This window comes from Dreissena polymorpha, chromosome 4 (assembly GCF_020536995.1).
Source record: "Dreissena polymorpha isolate Duluth1 chromosome 4, UMN_Dpol_1.0, whole genome shotgun sequence".
NCBI lineage: Eukaryota > Metazoa > Mollusca > Bivalvia > Myida > Dreissenidae > Dreissena > Dreissena polymorpha.
The window spans coordinates 109,225,335-109,243,660 of NC_068358.1; positions in this window are offsets into that span (position 1 = coordinate 109,225,335).

The following is an 18,326-nucleotide window of genomic DNA, read 5'->3' on the forward strand; positions in this document are numbered from 1 at the left end:
AATTTATGTGGTAATTTTGTATAAAAAAGTAAATGTTGTATGTTAATGTAGTTCATGAGTATTTTTTATTGCATATAACGTAAAAATAGAAATATATGTCAGCCGTTTGTGGTCAGATATATGTATGCATCAAACGCACATAACCTTACATTCGAAATACAAATGATTGGTCCGTTCAGAATATAAAAGTTTTAAATAGACAAAATATGTAATTTATAACGAATATGAAGCTGTTTAAAATGTAAGTCGAGAAAACTCAACATCTTACATTTGAAACACAAATGATTTGTCCGTTGAGAATATTAATGTTTTAAGTAGAAAATATACCCAATTGTTAAAATCTAAACATTTAAAAGCGCGTTCACTAATATCCTAACCTTTTTTGGCCTCTTCTTTATAAAGTAATCAATGCAAACGAACTTAATATAGAAATCACTGTTTTTTCTTTACGATTTCGAAAATTTACGTTTTCATGTTCTTTAAGAAGAAGTTAATGCAATAATTTACGCCATTAGGATAAGGTATGGTTTAATAATATTATCTTAATCGTTCTAAGTTGACACCTCCATTTTAGGTTACGTTATTGTTAAAATCATAATACTAAGTATTGCTTTTACTGTAAGAAGTACATTTTGTTGCAATTCTGTTGTCATTTATCTGCATATACTTACACATACAATGTTTGTACAAGTAAATGCCATTTGAACAGTTACCGTGCACAACCGTGACGTATTTTAGATCAGTGTTTATAAAAGAACATACCTAAGGATATTTAAGTGTATATATTATAATGCCACGCAAACACGTGTATTCAATGTTTTATTACAAAGAGCAATTCATATTATTTGAATGGTTTCGTGTTTTTTTCTTCTCTGTATCCATGGTCTTCACATAAGGGTTTAATATGTAAAACATTAAATTACATTGGCCGTATGTTGGTTAATGTACAATATGACTCCATTTAAATGGTGTATGTCTCTGGCTAAACAAAACATAATTCGAACGTAGCAACGCTCCTTTGTGGACCTGGTAAATTACAACGTTATGGTTTCTAATTATAACACATGTTCAAATAAGAGTTTTCCTTGGTTGGATGTTTATGCTGACAATTGCAAATTATTTGTGCAATTGACAAGATTTTAAATGAACGCATTGAAACAGCTGTTACTGTGAGAAACAAACTCCTTTATCATTATTGAAATTGAAGCAAGGTTTGAAATTGAACAATTTATTTTCAAGAGACTCGATTTACTTGTTCAGCTTCTTGCGTAACCAATAAAGTTCCTATAACATTTCCACAAACTTGTTCACATAACCAACGTTCTCACTGCGAGTGTCATTTTCAACCTTATGCTAATTAACCGGATATTGGAGCTGGGAAATGTCATCTCTATGGTAATTATTGCATTATCTTTGACTGGTGTGGATTTCAACAATTTGATTTTTATATCGTGCTTAGATTACCCGTACATACCAATGTGTTGCCCCGGGAAAATCTAACTAATATAATTTTATGTAAATTAATTTTGCATTATTAGTAAAAAAATCACTTAATTACATACAATTTCAGTGGCTTAAAAAATAATATCACACATTAGATTATCTATAGAGTTTATCTTGTATCAATGAATCGTTAATCTTACTTAACTTTATATATGCGTATAAATTCTTACTTGGTCTAATAAACTATAACCTGCAGCTGTCATCTTTGTTGTCATGCAATGGAGCTATATTAATGAAACGTAATATTCACGTATTTCCACAGCCATCCAGAACACGGCATGTCAATATCACACGCCAAATATACGTGTATCGCGTACTTCATTATCATTGCATTAAACTTGGTAAATGCTTAAAGTTGACTTACAAGTGCGTCGATTATAGGCGCTTTTATTTCAAATCTTGTGAAAAATTATGGTTTACAAATTCAACGAATTTTTTTTTTAAGTTCCGAATGCGGTTTTTGCGGGTTAACAGTAACGCACTTAACATCCGGAGGTTATGGCGAACTTGGTAGATTCCAATTATATATTAAAAGAAACTAAAGTTAATTGAACATTTATTTGGTTATATTTTTGTTTCAATAATGATAAGATAAAATAACATACAGTGCACCAAGTGGAACTCGAGTGCTTGAAAGACGGGACAATAATTTTGATTCGGTTTACAATAGAAAATTACAGGAAAATAAAACTTGAAGCGTTACAAAGTAAATTATGGGTAGCGTAACAAAGTAAATTACCAAGAAAAAGTAATTCAATTTTTTAAATATTATTATATTAAATATTGTACGCAGTGGACAATTATAAACAAGATAAATTCAGTGTTATTGGCGGGTCACGATATTGACAAATTTCCACTATACGCAATATTTTACAAACAAAGAATAACATCGGGTCATTCTGCTTACAATCTGAAATCGTGGCGCATGGAGAGTATAGCCAGACGAATGATTGCACTGATGACGGGTGATAGTTTTGATTGGAATCCAGATGTGGATACCATGATGGAACTTTACGATAAAACACGTCTATGTTCGTAATGAACGGCGGGTACATGCCTTGGAGCGCAGCCGGTGTTGAATTAATACCGAGTTTCGCAATTAAGAGACCCGAAAGACTAAAAGGCCAGATAGCCAGAACATGTTTATTTTCTATTTATAGACGTAACTCAGCTACGTAATGAACAAACGGATACATGCCTCAGAGCGATGCCAGATGGCCAGTGCAGATGGTATCTTGTCAATAGAGACGTAACTGGGCCTATATAATACCTACTCCAAGACATGATTGTTGAGTTCGGACAGAGGCCTCTCGCGGCCCGTGTTTGGCAATGATAAACTAGCCTCTTATCCTGGCCTATGCAATGCGGTGCTATACAAACGGGCTATAGTTACCCCCTCACAGGGCATAGCCGACGGACCACTCTGACGAACGCCGTGGGGCCCCTTGGAGCTGTGCCCTGTGAGGACGCCATGGACGGGGTCGGGCATGGCTGCGGCACAATAAAACATAGTAAAACAACAACAACACCAACAACAACAAAAATCTTTGATACAATGACGGAAGGGTACGCTCTCTCAAACATAACGGACATCTGTAACCACTATGTAACGATATGGACGTATTTTAATGCCCCCTTTGAACCAATAATAAATCAGGTAAACAGTATCCGGGGTCCGTGAGACCCCCCCCCCCTTTGTGCTGGTCCTATTTATTTATTTTTTTCCGCTGCACCCAGCACGCAGCAGCCGGAGACGACGCGTACAGGGGATAGCTGACAGACACCTCACCTCCGTACAGAGACGGAAGCCGCATTTGGTGCGCACGCAGGTAACTCATTAGAGAAACCTACAGTGCAACCCCTGCAGATGTAAATATTGAAACTATGTATTTTCTATATGGATTGTATGAAAATATATTGGCTGGAGCGTGTCGACTGGGATGGTGAGACCCCCCCCCCCCCCCCCCGCGCACTATGTCTCTTCCGACACGACACACCCAAGATTACAAAAAAAAAAGAAAAAGTGAACATAACTATTTTATTTGTGTCTCTTTGTATTGTTGAGATTAACTAATTTCAGTTCTTTTGTTACTAACCATTGTATTAGCCACTCCTAATGTACCTATGTAGCCGGATCGAGCCAATTGAATGCCAAGTACCAGCTCAAATCACGCTACTAGCCGGGCAAAATACAATAGCTGCTGCATTTGTCATATATAATATAACCAGAACCATCAACGTGCGTGCTCTCCAAATAACAAACCTCTATAACACAGACCCTCTCTTCTATCATCGAGTAAATGACCTACCAAAACTAGTCTAGCCCTCACACCACCACAATGCCACAGACAACAAACTCAACAACAAGAAGAAAGAATATCTAGAAATTGTCTATGCCCACAATGAAATAGGAAACATTGGACGACCTAATCTGATCTAGTTGCATAGGATAGTTTTTTTGATAGATGGGTGGATTAGAGGCTCGGTTTCCTTGCGATCTCAATTTAAATCTAGCTCTTACTTTTTGTTTATTCATTGCGCTCATAACGGCTACCGTTAGAGTTGCTTGATTTTCGCGCATTAACTTAAGTAGCAAATAATCTTGTGATACTCCGTCAATAAAATGCACAACTAATTGTCTGTCAATAATTTATAAATTTCCTTGAATATTGTCGTAAGCTTCATTCGCTAAAAAGAGAAGTTTAAGCTTCGTTCGCTTAATTGATTTGAGTACCCTACGGAATAATGTGTATCCTGAATTTCCGCAAATCTAGATTTAAGTTCGGTTTTTAAATGCCCACGTCTCCCCTGGTTTGTCAGATAGGTATCGTCGAATGTAATCCCTTACAAGTCCCCTACTTGATTCATATGCTACTTATTTTAATTGATCTACTTGTTAATTTGAAAGCGTTACCAATTTTTCTATGTTTTAATCCATTTTTTTAAAATTCTTTTGGGTTCAAATCAAATGATTGAAATACTTATGAAACACTCGGTGTACCTAGCGCGTTTGTAAAACCTCTAGTTTTATCACTTTAGCTTTGGAAAAATGCGGGATTATTTGATCTTGGTCTGCAATTATTTCGATAGCTAAGTGTTAGTAAAGATAAATATGTCACTTACCTGAATTGTTTGTTGGTGGTTGTACTCTGGTCGTTTGTGGTAGTTGTACTTCGCGTCGAATCCTAGGTCAACGGTGCATATTCGAACTGTGTCGCGTAGTTCTATAGTTATACTACGTACAATAAAAATGTCCAAACCCCTCAATTTGAGTTACATAAGACAATTTACAAATGTATTGTGATATAAACATCATTAACACATTTAGAAAGGTACAGGCAGATAAAAGTGTAAAAGTATCACCAATATAAAACGTTTATACGATGTATTAAAATGACATTGCAGCATTTGACAGTGTATTTACAAAAAGGACTCATTGGCCATTAACTGACAAAATTGTTCTGAAGTATCTAGCGATAAGAAACCATGTTCAATATTCATAATATTATCAAACATATATTGGCAATATATATTTTCTATTCTATTTCTATTCTAATGGCTGCCACCCCGCATCTAAATTTAGCTAATGCAATTCTTCTTACCATTGACATACTACAACATATAAGGTTGGGTTCAGTCTCAAAACAAGTTGTAATATCTTATAAGTTCTTAATTTACTCCTTCCGCCTCTTGCGTTGTGTCAAGATTGGAAAAAGAAAAACATTAAAACAATAACAATTAAATAATCTAACAAAGTGTCATATTTAATCATAACTAACCCAAATGAATTGAACTAAAAACAACATTACATTTGATGACGCGTAATACTGCTAACATATTCCAAACATCTGTCATAACAGGTAATCTTACAAGAGACTGGGCTGAACGACTACGCAACGCGCAGGCACTTCCATGCCGAGAAAGCTGCAGACACATACTTGTTTGTTTCTTAAACATCAGTATATATTGTTAGCATTAACCAGATACTTTCAAGAACGGATTAAATGCTTAAATTATTTTCCTTTCCAGATTTGTTTACATTTGCGTGTACTTTCTTAGTATTTAATATCCATCGCATTATAATTCAGCTATATTTTTTATCTGTGTAGCACGATAGTAGAAAGGAATAAAAAGAATTATTACTATCATAATATCTCAAAATTTAATTTTAAACGTTGAACTTTTACAAGCAATAACAAAATGCAGATTTTAATAATATTCGCAAAAAATTATATTAAAAACATATCATTCCTCTTCACAATTATACACATATAGGGAGACTCGTTGACTCGTTCACAGACAAGGATCTGATACGTAAACGACTCCTTTGTCTTGAGACACTTTTAGGGCCGTGATGAGTTATAATGACCTAATTTAGACATTTTGTTCAAAAGTGAGATTGTTGTCAGTCTTGCCAATCTAATCTAGTCACAAGAAATTTTTCAACTTGCTCAAAACTGTTTTTTAAAACTTGAAAATGTTGTAAAAACATGTACATACTACTTTATGAAATGTACCTTAATGAAAACAAGTTTGCCTACTCTTTGCTTAAAACCTGTCTGCAAGCAAACTCCTTTATAGCACGCGCACCGATCTCATTAATAACGATTTACTACATTTGTGGTTTCACATTGCACAGTTGCATGGAATTTAATTTTTTAATCCGGAAAACAAAATCACAAAATGCTGCCAAATGAAGTGTCGGACACTTGGCTAGTTGTCAACAAGAATGGCGTTGGTAAATTGCATATGGCGCTGATAAAATACCATAAATATCATACACAGGTATTCAAAACATATGTGCTTCAAACACAAAATCATCCACCACTTCAATATCGATTTAAATTAAATAGTCAAGGTTAATATCTACGCAACACAATATAACCCTAAAAGTGATAACAGTTTGAATTTCAAACCTGGACGATAATGGAAAGCGTCGGTTCAATGCCCATACAATATGGCTTACAAAGAAACAAAAAATACCACGAGAGAAATCGTCGTTTTTATCCATTTATTTTAGAAAATTAAACGAAGTACTAACTCCTAAATATTGGCCACATAGCATAATCATATTTTATAACGTGAGATAGAAAGTGGCCTTATTTATATAATGTTCGTTTCTTAAATGTATGATAAGTTCTGAAAGAACAAATTTAAATACACTAGGCAAGCCGTTAGGCTCGGCATTTCCAATGTTCACAATAAATTATCCCAATCTTAAACCTGAACTGAACTGAATACACACAAGTTTGCTTGCTTTTTATATTGAAGTACAAGACGGTTGTACCAAAGAGCATTGACTACAACGCATATAAAAGTGTGACTAAACACATTAGACAAGTAAATTGCTATCAGCATGACGCAAACAATAAAAGGTTATGTAACAATTCAGCGGACAGGTTATTAAATAATATCCGCTGAAAGCAAGACACCCGCTATTGCGACGGACTTACCATGTACATAATTGAGAGACCATAAACTTATTTGAGATACCGTTTGGTCTGTTTGACGTGTAAATGCATAACATGATAACATTTAATTTAATGTACTAAATACAATGCAGACATAACCAAATGAATCGGTTCTTCGTATAACCCTTCTCTTTATATTAGCATGACTAGGCCATAGTAAATCGTTTTCCGTTTATAGGTGGCCGTTGCGTAATGGATATGGTTTCCGACTAGCTACTGGTATGTATGAATTCCGTCTTTATGTGGGAAGTTTGTGTGAAGGAATGCAATATCCTTTAAAAATAGTAAAGTGTCGTTAGGAATTGTGTTTGTAAAATAAAACAATACTAAAGAATCAATAATTGTACTTGCATGTTTAGCATCTTATCGTTATATCGATATTATATAGGTTCTGGGCGCTAGTGTGTAACACAGTGTTAATGAGCGATAATAAATAAACACCAAAACAACACATACAATTTAAACAAGACTGAATGCAAAAAGGTGACTGCAAATCTTACTATTTTATTATTATATCGATATAATGAACATCATGCGCATCAGTATATAACACACACTTTTAGTATGTGGAAATAAATAAGTACAAATAAAACGGTACATACATAAAAACAAGATTTAATGCCAAAAAAAAACCAAACATCACGGGCCAGTCTATAACACATAGTTCAAATCAGCGGAACGTTGTTCCCAGTGGCTGCAGGTTTTAACAATGGTGCATTCGCACTGATTAATCGTAAACTCACATCTCTATACACCCCTGTAGAAGACTTATAGTCGAAAGCGCTAGGGTATATGATACTTAATATGTACACTATGTATTAATTTACTTATTTTATTGATTTATTTATATTCAGAATTTCTGTCGCCCTCATTGGTACATATATTGCGTTGAAGGGAAGTTTTTTTAAGTATTCACGGTGCACTAATTAATATGGCTAAATATAGACATACACAACTAAGCTTTGTAATCGGGTTTTTTACAACCTTATCGCGGATATTTCTGTTTTGCGCGACGATGATCTGAATTTAAAACTGTAAGATTGTTTTGTGCTATGTGTCCTATGCTTTTAAGTTAAGACAAGCGTAAGTGCATACACGTTTTAATTTTATTCCAACGTGCCGCAGTTAAGTTTTGTTCATGTACATGTTACTTGTCTAGTGCATTGTGTGTGTGTCTCACTGCTTGAAAATGTATTCCTCGCCGTTAACAAAGGACCGAATTTGTTTAAAAATAATCTCTGCTGCTGCAGCTCACGTTACATTGTATGTATGTTGATTACAACAACTTGTATATTTTCAAGTATGCCAATGTACACGGGAAAAATTATATCTATTTGTTGAAAGCATGGAGCATAGTAGCTTGTATCACAGCATGTAAACGGACTTCATAAAAGTAATCTAATAATGAAAATAAGCACACACAAATATGTTATGTTATCAATTCAATTGTATCCTTAATAAACAAAAGGCCCGACAACTCCATAAAACAGAAAAACAAACTGCAACACAACAATGCACATGTGAACAATTTTACGTGGAGGTTTTATAGTACCATAAATACTTCATTACAGGAATTATAAATTCTTAAATCTAACTCTCGTTAAAAATTAGACGGAAAAATGACCGTGTACAAAGAGAGAGATAGTCACACTTTTAAACGCAATGCACTTTAAAGGTGCATATTTTAAGTTATTAACAATCAAATTTTTTTTATCTGAAAGAAATGGAGAATTACAAGAATGTGCTTACTTTTTACTAAATGTTTAATTGTATACATATACAACTTTATGAACGCTTGATGAACAATGTTAAATGTTATGAGGAAAATCATAGAAACTATTTGATCGATTTATATATTGTTCTTAGCCTGGCAAATCGTCAAGTCAAGTCACAACACCGTCTTCAACTAACTTAACAAACTTGACATTTAAGTATATAAATGAGGTCAGTGTATTCACCATGGTTATCAATGCAAAAAATAAAAGATTATGCTTCCATTTAATGACAGCCTGGAAGGAAACCCTTTATGACGCGCTTACACCAACAATCTTCGACTTGTAATTGAGGACTCATTACAATGGTCGTTCCACAATAGGAAGGAGGCTTTATTTTATTAATCATGAAAACAGGATCTTAAGAAACTGTTGAATGAAGTGTCTAGAAATGGTCTACAATAATGGCATCGTTAAACTACAGATGATACGGAAGTTCCATGAATATCATAAATTGGATGCACATAAATGTATGCTACAAAAATAAAACGTTTAACCAGCTCGTGATCATTTGATATTCCTGTACGAGATGGAGGGCTCTTTGTCGGCTAAATCATCCAACAAGTGAGTACGCATACTATATTTGGTAAAGTATCGTTAACCAGTGGTCAGAGAAAATTATATTTAACAAGATGCACAGCGGCGACTGAACGTATTTATTCTAGTTTATCACGAGTTGATATCAGTCTATAATATACTCATGTCAACGCATTTCTTCTTTTGTATTCATGCTTTTAAAACGTTTTCTAATTTTCGAAAACCATTACACGAGACTTTTGTGAAACTAATAACGTTATTTCGTCAAAATAATGATCTTATTCCACGTATTATCGGCACGTTTTCAGTTCCTTTAAACTGTTTGAAACGCAAAATTATTCGTTTTAAGTCATATACTGCTAAACTTTTACAAGTAAAATCATCAAACTGGTTTTTTTATGTTCATAATTAATAATTATACGTCCATGAATATTTAATTCGGTTAATATCTGCGCATTAACATGCATGTAGAATTAATCCAAAGACAAATAAAGCTCTTCTTGTTTGTGTATACATTCTTAAATTATCAACTGTTTATTCAGCAAATTGTTAATTGAATAATGCGTTTAGTGAAGCAAATTTGAACTACGAAAATCATTGGTTTAAAACTTCCTTTTACATAAGTATAACGAACAGGTCAATGGATTGTTTCCGGAGAAACAGGAAGACCATAGATACCTAGCCTACGGTAACGCCTAGACTCGTCCACTTGTTTCCACAGCGCTCGCCCATAATCGATCTTCTTAGGGCGTGTCGAACATCCGAGTAACAAACAATAATATATTGTGTAAAAACGGGGTTCCATATATTTGTTTTAAGCTCTCTCTTCACAGAGGAGAACGTTTATAATTATGGACAGTTTTATCTCGGAAGTCGTTTGTACATTTAGTATTTTAAATCCTGTATATCTTTTGCGAACGATATTAAATATTTTTCGTTATTTTAGATTAAAGGTAGACCGACCACGTGATTATATACTTCTCGAAATGGTGTTCTGTAAATAAAATAAAAAATCTGTATTTCAAAGTTTAGGAATTCCTTCCGCCTCTGACGGGTGTCCTCAAACTACTACCTAATAATATAACTACACTCACGAAAGTTGTGACGAATTTGAATTGCAGCTCCATTTTCGAATTATTTAGTTATTACTGAAATATTTTCAATTTTGGATTGTTTTGTGTTGTATGAATACAGGGAGGAAACCCTGCCTGTCCGATGTGATGATCACCAACCAAACTCATATGCTTTCGGACACGGGGATTCAACCCGGGTCGACTAGGTGAAACACGTGTACCAACCACTGTGCTAGCCGGACGGCCCAGTATCAAATACTCAGTACCTTAATATTATTTTAGCGAGCTTTTATTCTAAGTTAGATTCTTTTATTGTTCATTAAATTATTGTCATAGACAATGTGTTCTACCTGATTTTATTAACAATACTATATTAACGGGTTGATAATGCCACCACGGGTTAGAATACTACTCGCACTATTTTGAACAATGTGTCTTGATTGAAGGGCTTGCTTTACGAAAGTGCGAATTCGGACCTACATATTTGCAATATGAAATGTGATGACATCCATTATTTGAAACTATTATTATGTTGTTTAATATTCAATCGTGTAATTTATTGATCCCCGTTGATTGCCTGTCTCTTTTTGTTGTCTTGGAGATCAGTTGATTTTGGTGATATGTTTTAGCTGAATAAAGTATTTCTGGGGAGTCTTGCGGAGATAGAACTTGAGTGAAGTCATTTATGAGGCGTCTTACGTAAAGAAATATTGAATGAAGATAGCATTTATGTCTTTCGCGGAAATATAATTTTCATCAAGTCATCTTCAATAACACTAAAGTGACTTAATAATAGTAAAGAACAAACAAAATGGAAGGTAAAAACGTAAGTAAAGTCATTTGTAAGGCGTGTCACGGACGACAATTTCGGGAAATAATTTATACAATAATTTGTTGAACTTGTTGAAGTGATAAATGGGGCATCAAGACGTCTCGTACGGAAACAGTTAATTAAAGTTATTTATTAGGATTGTGAAGGAAATTAAAGTGGAGGAAAACAGTTACAGTTAATAATTAGTGACGCCTATTTGATAGTAAAGTCTCAAGGAACAACGCCATTGGTATTCGTCTATGTAATATGCCGTCCTTGATCAGCCTGTGCTCTCAATGTACGCTCATCCGGGACGACCGTTATGGTAACTTTATAGAGGTGGTTCCATTAACGCGGAATTTACCATCTTGAACCAGACTGGACACGTTGCTCCACGCTGAATCAATACGACAATGTACCTGCATGTATATGACGTTAAATATTACATACACATTAAATATATGACATCCAATTCACAAAATTATATCATTTTCATAAATAAGCATCCGTATGAAAATGTGCGAATTTTCAGTCACATGTGACATGTAACTTCAATGATGCAAACGAGTATAATAATACTAAACTGGGAAGACCCTTTTCGCACATGCATCACGCCCAGTTTTCCAAGAACGAGGCTCATATTGTTATAGAACTATAAATTCCAAGTTGACCTACAGGAAGCTGTCACAGAAGTCACATCAGACAACCCAAACAGCCATTTTAAACGCTTGAGTACATTCATTTCGAGGGTTAAGCATAAGTGAAATTGCGTTATTGAACAAGTGGTTTATTAAAAATAATGTATTCGGCATGATTCACACATACACATTTCTTTTTGTTCCATGGTATGTGGCTTTACGTTTCTTTTTGAATGTAAAGGTAAAAATGAAGATGTAAAAATTCCAAGGACAATTCTAAAATATGTTTAGTATAATTAATGCTTAAAGTTTAAGTGGGATATAACACCTTAAATTGGACCGACTGTACACAAATAGATGTGATCAGAAATATACAATAATACCGTCTCTGCTGTTAATTTTAAAAAACTTCATCAAAAAAAAAAAAACAAGGACAATTTATCCTTACTACTGTCATTAATATGCACAGATTATAAATTGAAACACAAAATAACACTGTTAATTGGTCCTTTAAAGTTGGCAACATTTTAAACAAAACAGGATTTACATATACTTGGTTGTTTCCTGAGTCAGTTATAATTGAAAATTGTATTCCTTTGTTAAAGACTAGACTCAGATATCAGTATGTATCTTAGTGGAGAGATCATATTGATTCATCAACTTCATACTATGTTAAACAGAACTTTAACCTGTATTTGAAAGATCTGTGTATTGAGATGTCATTAACAATACAATCATAGAAACATCATTGCTTAAATACGTCTATCGTCACATAATTTGTTTATTAAAACTGGTAGACATTATAGCATTATCAGAAATGAAATAATTTGTACTTTATGTAGTCCTAATGATTTAGAAGACGAATAATACTTGATACTTAGATGTCCATTTTATTTAAAAGAAAGATCAAAATACATCTCGAAACACTCTTCAATTAGACCAAGTATGCATACATTTTTTAAACTCTTAAATAGTAATAATAAAGGTACCCTTTGGAAGTTGGCAATTAACTGTATTACATGATTTAAGAAAATATTTTTTTATATTTTTTTTATCAACGTTTATTATTGTTATTTTTTTTACCGTTTAATATGAAATATATTCACGGTGTTTTTGCCTGTTTGCGCCGGTTTTGTTTACATGTACAGTGTATTATGAAATGATTATAAAATGCATGTTTCCACTGATTTTTGTCAATATATAGTTGGGTATAAATACTCATTTCAGTGTGTATATCAACACACAACACTCTCACGCATAATTTATTATAATCTTTATTAGTATTTTGTTCACGCATGTATGAATGTTTATATTGATCACATTGAGCTGTAAATTGCTTAAGTGAATAACATATTTGTTTTGTTATGTTCAGGGGCGTAGCTGCTTATAAGGCACAGCTGGCCCGGGCCTACAATATTTGTTTTTAAACATGAAAATAATAAAAATGCTTCAACTTCGAAAAACGCATTTAAATGTTGACCCTGAGGGGGTGAGGTGTAAGAAATCTGCATTTTATATTGACATTATCCTCAGACAATGGATTCTGGTCGTGTTCAAAGGCCATACCTTCCAATTATAAACTCTACTTAATTCTGTGTGCATAGATTCTAGCTCGCTTCTTTTCACGTGACTTGCTGTTACAAGTTTACATAGATCTACATGTAGATCTACTTGTCTCCCTTTCAACACTACAGTAAGTTGTAATCGATTTTCGTTGGACTTTTAAGAAACATTCCGAATGATGTTTATGACCGCGGAAATTTAAAATGGATAACTTGCCCCCGTATCCCGATCCATTGACTGAATCAGGGTCGGTTCGGTCCCTTGATGCCGAACAAAAACAAAATCTAGTTCTCCAAAATTGAGATAAAACAGTACACTATCAAAGAAAAACAAGGCCGAAGTCTTATATTTTTTTATTTTATTATTTGTCTAGATATGCTTTAAATCTCACCACAGGCCTATAGGATTAAACAATTTTCAGGGTGAGGACCGCTTGACCCCCGTTTTATGTATCTTACCCGGGCCAACAGCTAAACCTATGCTAGCTACGCCCCTGATGTTATATCAGTTCTGTTAATCGCTGCCAAATAGCACACCCTTTGCCATAAAAGCCTGTGCAGCTGTGTTGATTTAGGATAGAAGGAACGTCATGAAATTAAATAAACATTAACACAGTTTTAATTTTATACCACTTTATATATTGTTGCTATTATACTTATTTTCATTTAACTCTTGTAAACCATAGATCAGAAAAACAATTAAATGTTAAGGCACTGCAAACGTATTGAATAAATAATATAAAAAGATAATACACATAGTTGGTAAAATATATCTACTCTGTAAAGGACACTTTTGTTTTTTTTATGTTTACTTATGGACAGCTTGCATCTTCTTTATCTGAAGTGTATGTATTCATTCCTAGCCGTGAAATCTGTTGCAGACTCGCTAATTTATATGTCAAATGCAGGAAACTATACGTGTTAATTGCCCATTTAACATAATATTTAAACTGAGGAAAAATGTCTTTTATTGAATGCAAGTGACCAATTTCAGAACAGGAAAAATGTCATGGTGTTTTTATTCACGGTTGAACAACACAATTAGTCGTATGCATTTGTTTATTTGTACAACTTCTTAATATCCCGTGTTTTTATTTTTATTATTAAATGTGTTATTGAGATTGTATGTACATATGCATATATATATATAGTCCACATATGTCCACATATATAATAAAACTTAAAACTCGTGTCTGGAATTTTAAAGCGAGATTATACGATTTGGTCAAATATTTATCAATTTATAATTATTGTGTAAAAACTTATTAAACAAATATTTCAATATAAATTAAAATAAAAGTTAAGAAGAACATGTGTCGAAAAATGCGAAATAAGCCAGATATTTCATTCTGAAATCGAAAATGTATGTACAGTCGCCAGCATTTTAATCATGCATGTACGATGTAAGTCTAAATTTAGTTTAACGGTTCATTTTAAATTCCTGCAACGATATCTATTCAGACGACCCACGAACACTAACTAAAAATACGAATGCTTCCGTTATTGTAGGATACTATGTACGAAATATCTTCGTCACAATCGGCTCGGGGCGCTAATTTGTCTTTGCTGCATTTTATGAACTTCGTCTTCAATGTATACTTTTTCTTGCCTATTTTATATTATAGCGCGAGGTTTTCAATGAACCGGCTTTGGTAGCATACCGTAGGGATAGAAACCTCTGTTATACCCTGGTACACAACAAGACAAGCAAGGCTACCTTCATCACGCACACATGTGAGGCAAACTGCACGTACTGTAACAAACTGACAACAAGTGACATTCAAGACACCGACGGTAAAATAACTTACAGCACGTGCCACAATATTACTTGTCGCACGAGGAACGTGGTATACGGTATAGGACGCAACAGGTGCAAGTGCGTTGTTTATGTTGGGGAGACAGAAAGACAACTCCGAGAACGCATGATAGAACACTTATGGGACTTACGCCTGCACAAAGAGAAGCCCATGACTACACAATTGACTCGAGCCATTGCGATGAAAACATGTACTTCTCAGTCCTGGAAACGCTTAATATCGCTGGACGCCAATAACGTATTATTAGGGAGGCGTTGTGGATTAAGAAACTAAAGACTATGAAACATTTCGACTGTAATGTAAAAGACAGTGTGTTCCAGTACGAAACATCGATAGACATCATGTAATGCATATAATAAATAATAATATTTATTCTACCACGGCATGTGACTTGTTTTCTATATACAAAGAATAAAAACTACCGTTGGTTTTTCTGCAACAAACCACGGGCGAAGACAAATGTGTTGATAATAGTTTTGGAAATTATAAGAATTAGTTCAGTAAAATGCACGGGCGGGAAACAAATAAATTGCCTTGTAATGCAGTTCAATTCAACCAAATAGTACTTAAATATCTTGCTTCGTTCATTTAATGTATTTGTTATTGTTATTTCCCTTTAATTTGAATCAATAAGCAAAATATTTGGTTATGTTTATAGATAAGTATGACGTCACTTTGATTTTCCGCGCACTGTTTATGATTAACTGGTTCCCCGTTGAATATAACCGTTGACTTTAATATACTTTCAAATCACATGGAATGTGTGCATTTTCTTTTCCTGTAGTATTGACAAACATTCCAAAAAACTCTTCACAAGCTTCCTTTTCTGATAATATACATAACTGGTGAACTAAAAGACGGGCTATTTCATATGCATATTTTGAGCATTCATTGTTTGCCTTAAAATGTAACATTGTTGTTTTTAGCACTGCTAATCCTCTGTTTCTGTTTGGACTATGGCATAACTTATTAAAGTTTTAAACTGCATTCCTAGTTCAAGAACAAGATGGCTGTACTGCTTGACATAATCGGGTAACTTTGGCTCAGATGTCTTCTTCTTCATAATTAGGTTAACTTTCCTTCCATTTCCTAGTTGCACCTCAACAAAAGTTCCATCACCTGAAATTAAACAAAGGAAAGTATTTGAAGATTACAATTTGTATGCCCAGGTAGGAGGGCATTAAGCAATCGGACTGTTCGTCCGCCTGTCCAATAATGGATAAATTGCTTCTAACAGACAACTTTACCGTTTCCCACAATTAATTTTAAAGTATCAGCAGCCAAAATGTAAATACCTATGATTATTTCATAAAAAACCATAAAACTATACAGTAATTTTGTTTTTCCAGTTTTATATTTCTCATATTGCAATGGTTTATTAATATTAAGACCTGATGAATGGTATTGTTTAATTTTCATCTTGTGTACATTTTCTTCTAAAGTCACTGTTATTAAAAGTATAAAGAACAGTTTTCATTGTATCATTATCAGGATATATTTATCAATATTTTGGTCAGTAAATAAAGAATGTTTTAACAGATTTATTTATTTGCAATGTAATAATTTATATTGCAATTATTGTGTGTACTTATATTCAGCCTAAATTGAATAATTGTGCATATTTTCCCTGTAAGCTATATATATATATATATATATATATATATATATATATATATATATATATATATATATATATATATAGCACCCACTCTGTTTATATTTGACTGACATCTACATTTGTAGGTCAACTGTCAGCTGATTGAACAGCTGTTTTCATACATATATAGGTCATAACTTTTTGAATTTTCCCACGCACCTGGTAAACACTATCTACTCTGGTGGAAAGTGTACGTCCAGTAATGTGAATTGCTGTTATAGTCGCTGGTGAAAGTACTTTTATTGTTCATATAAATAAATTGTATTGCATTGTTTATTGTAATACAAACATTATTGATATATGAATAATAAATAATATGTACAACCAACCCACTTGTGTTATAAATACACAACCCGGCTACATATGAAATATTAATTTTTATCTTTTACATACATTCAACCACAGACTCTTGGCATAGAGAAGTTTTTTCGTCTTTAGCCCACACATAAGTTTTGACAATTTCACAGAATTCCATCATGGCCCAGGACTGTTTTTCATCTTTGGTTTGTGGCTGAGAGGGAGGGCAATGTCTTGTTGGTGAGCTTAGTGGGTCATCCATTCCAAAATAATCCAGTACTGCTTCTACAATGTAGGCATCAACGTATGAAACTATAAAGTCTTTATCTGCGTCATAGTTTTCATTCACATTCTCATTTACTGAGGTTCTGAATATTCGTGTTGCTTCATACTTCATTGTCCCAAGTTCACCTGTACTATTTTCTTTGTATAGTTGTTTAAAAATCAACTTCACATAGTTCATTAGCAGATGGAACATTTCAAACGTAATTGGTGACAGGTGCTCAAAACTTTCCTTAGCACTTAGTCCACCTGCTCGTAGTCGTTTTGCAGCCAGAAAACCTTTCTCTGGTCAATTGATCGCTACCAATATGTGTTTTTATTGTACCTCTATCCACACCAGCTGAATTGTAGCATTCAGTGAGGAAATCCTCATAAAAGTCAAGAATATCTACAACTTCATCATATTTCTGTTCATTTCTGTGTAGTAAAGGCAATGGAATTACATGATTCTTTTGGTTTAACCAAGCAGGCGTTAATTCTTTCCAAACATTTTCTGGAACCACATCTTGATAGTTTTTAAAGAAAGGAATATGATTGGCTGCCACTTTTATCAATGCAATTGCAAAGTCTTTTTGCATGTTGTCATACTCTTGATTAGTTGGTAAAAAGTTCCTGGAATTAAGATGCTGGATGGGAATCTGTGGTTTAATGTAAGGCAAATGTTCAAAAGAAGTATTCTGGATTATAACTGCGGATCCGAATGCATGGTGCATCTCTCCATGGTGATCTTTCCTTTCGTCATGCATGCTTGTTCTCCAGTTGAAATTGTCACCAACCAATCTCAATCTTTTCCCTTTTCTCAATGCATCAATTATTTCTTTAATGAAATATCCAGCATATTCTTCTATTAACTGAATTCCTCCACTATATGATAAGCAGACCCCAAGAGGCTGTAGTCTGTCAAAG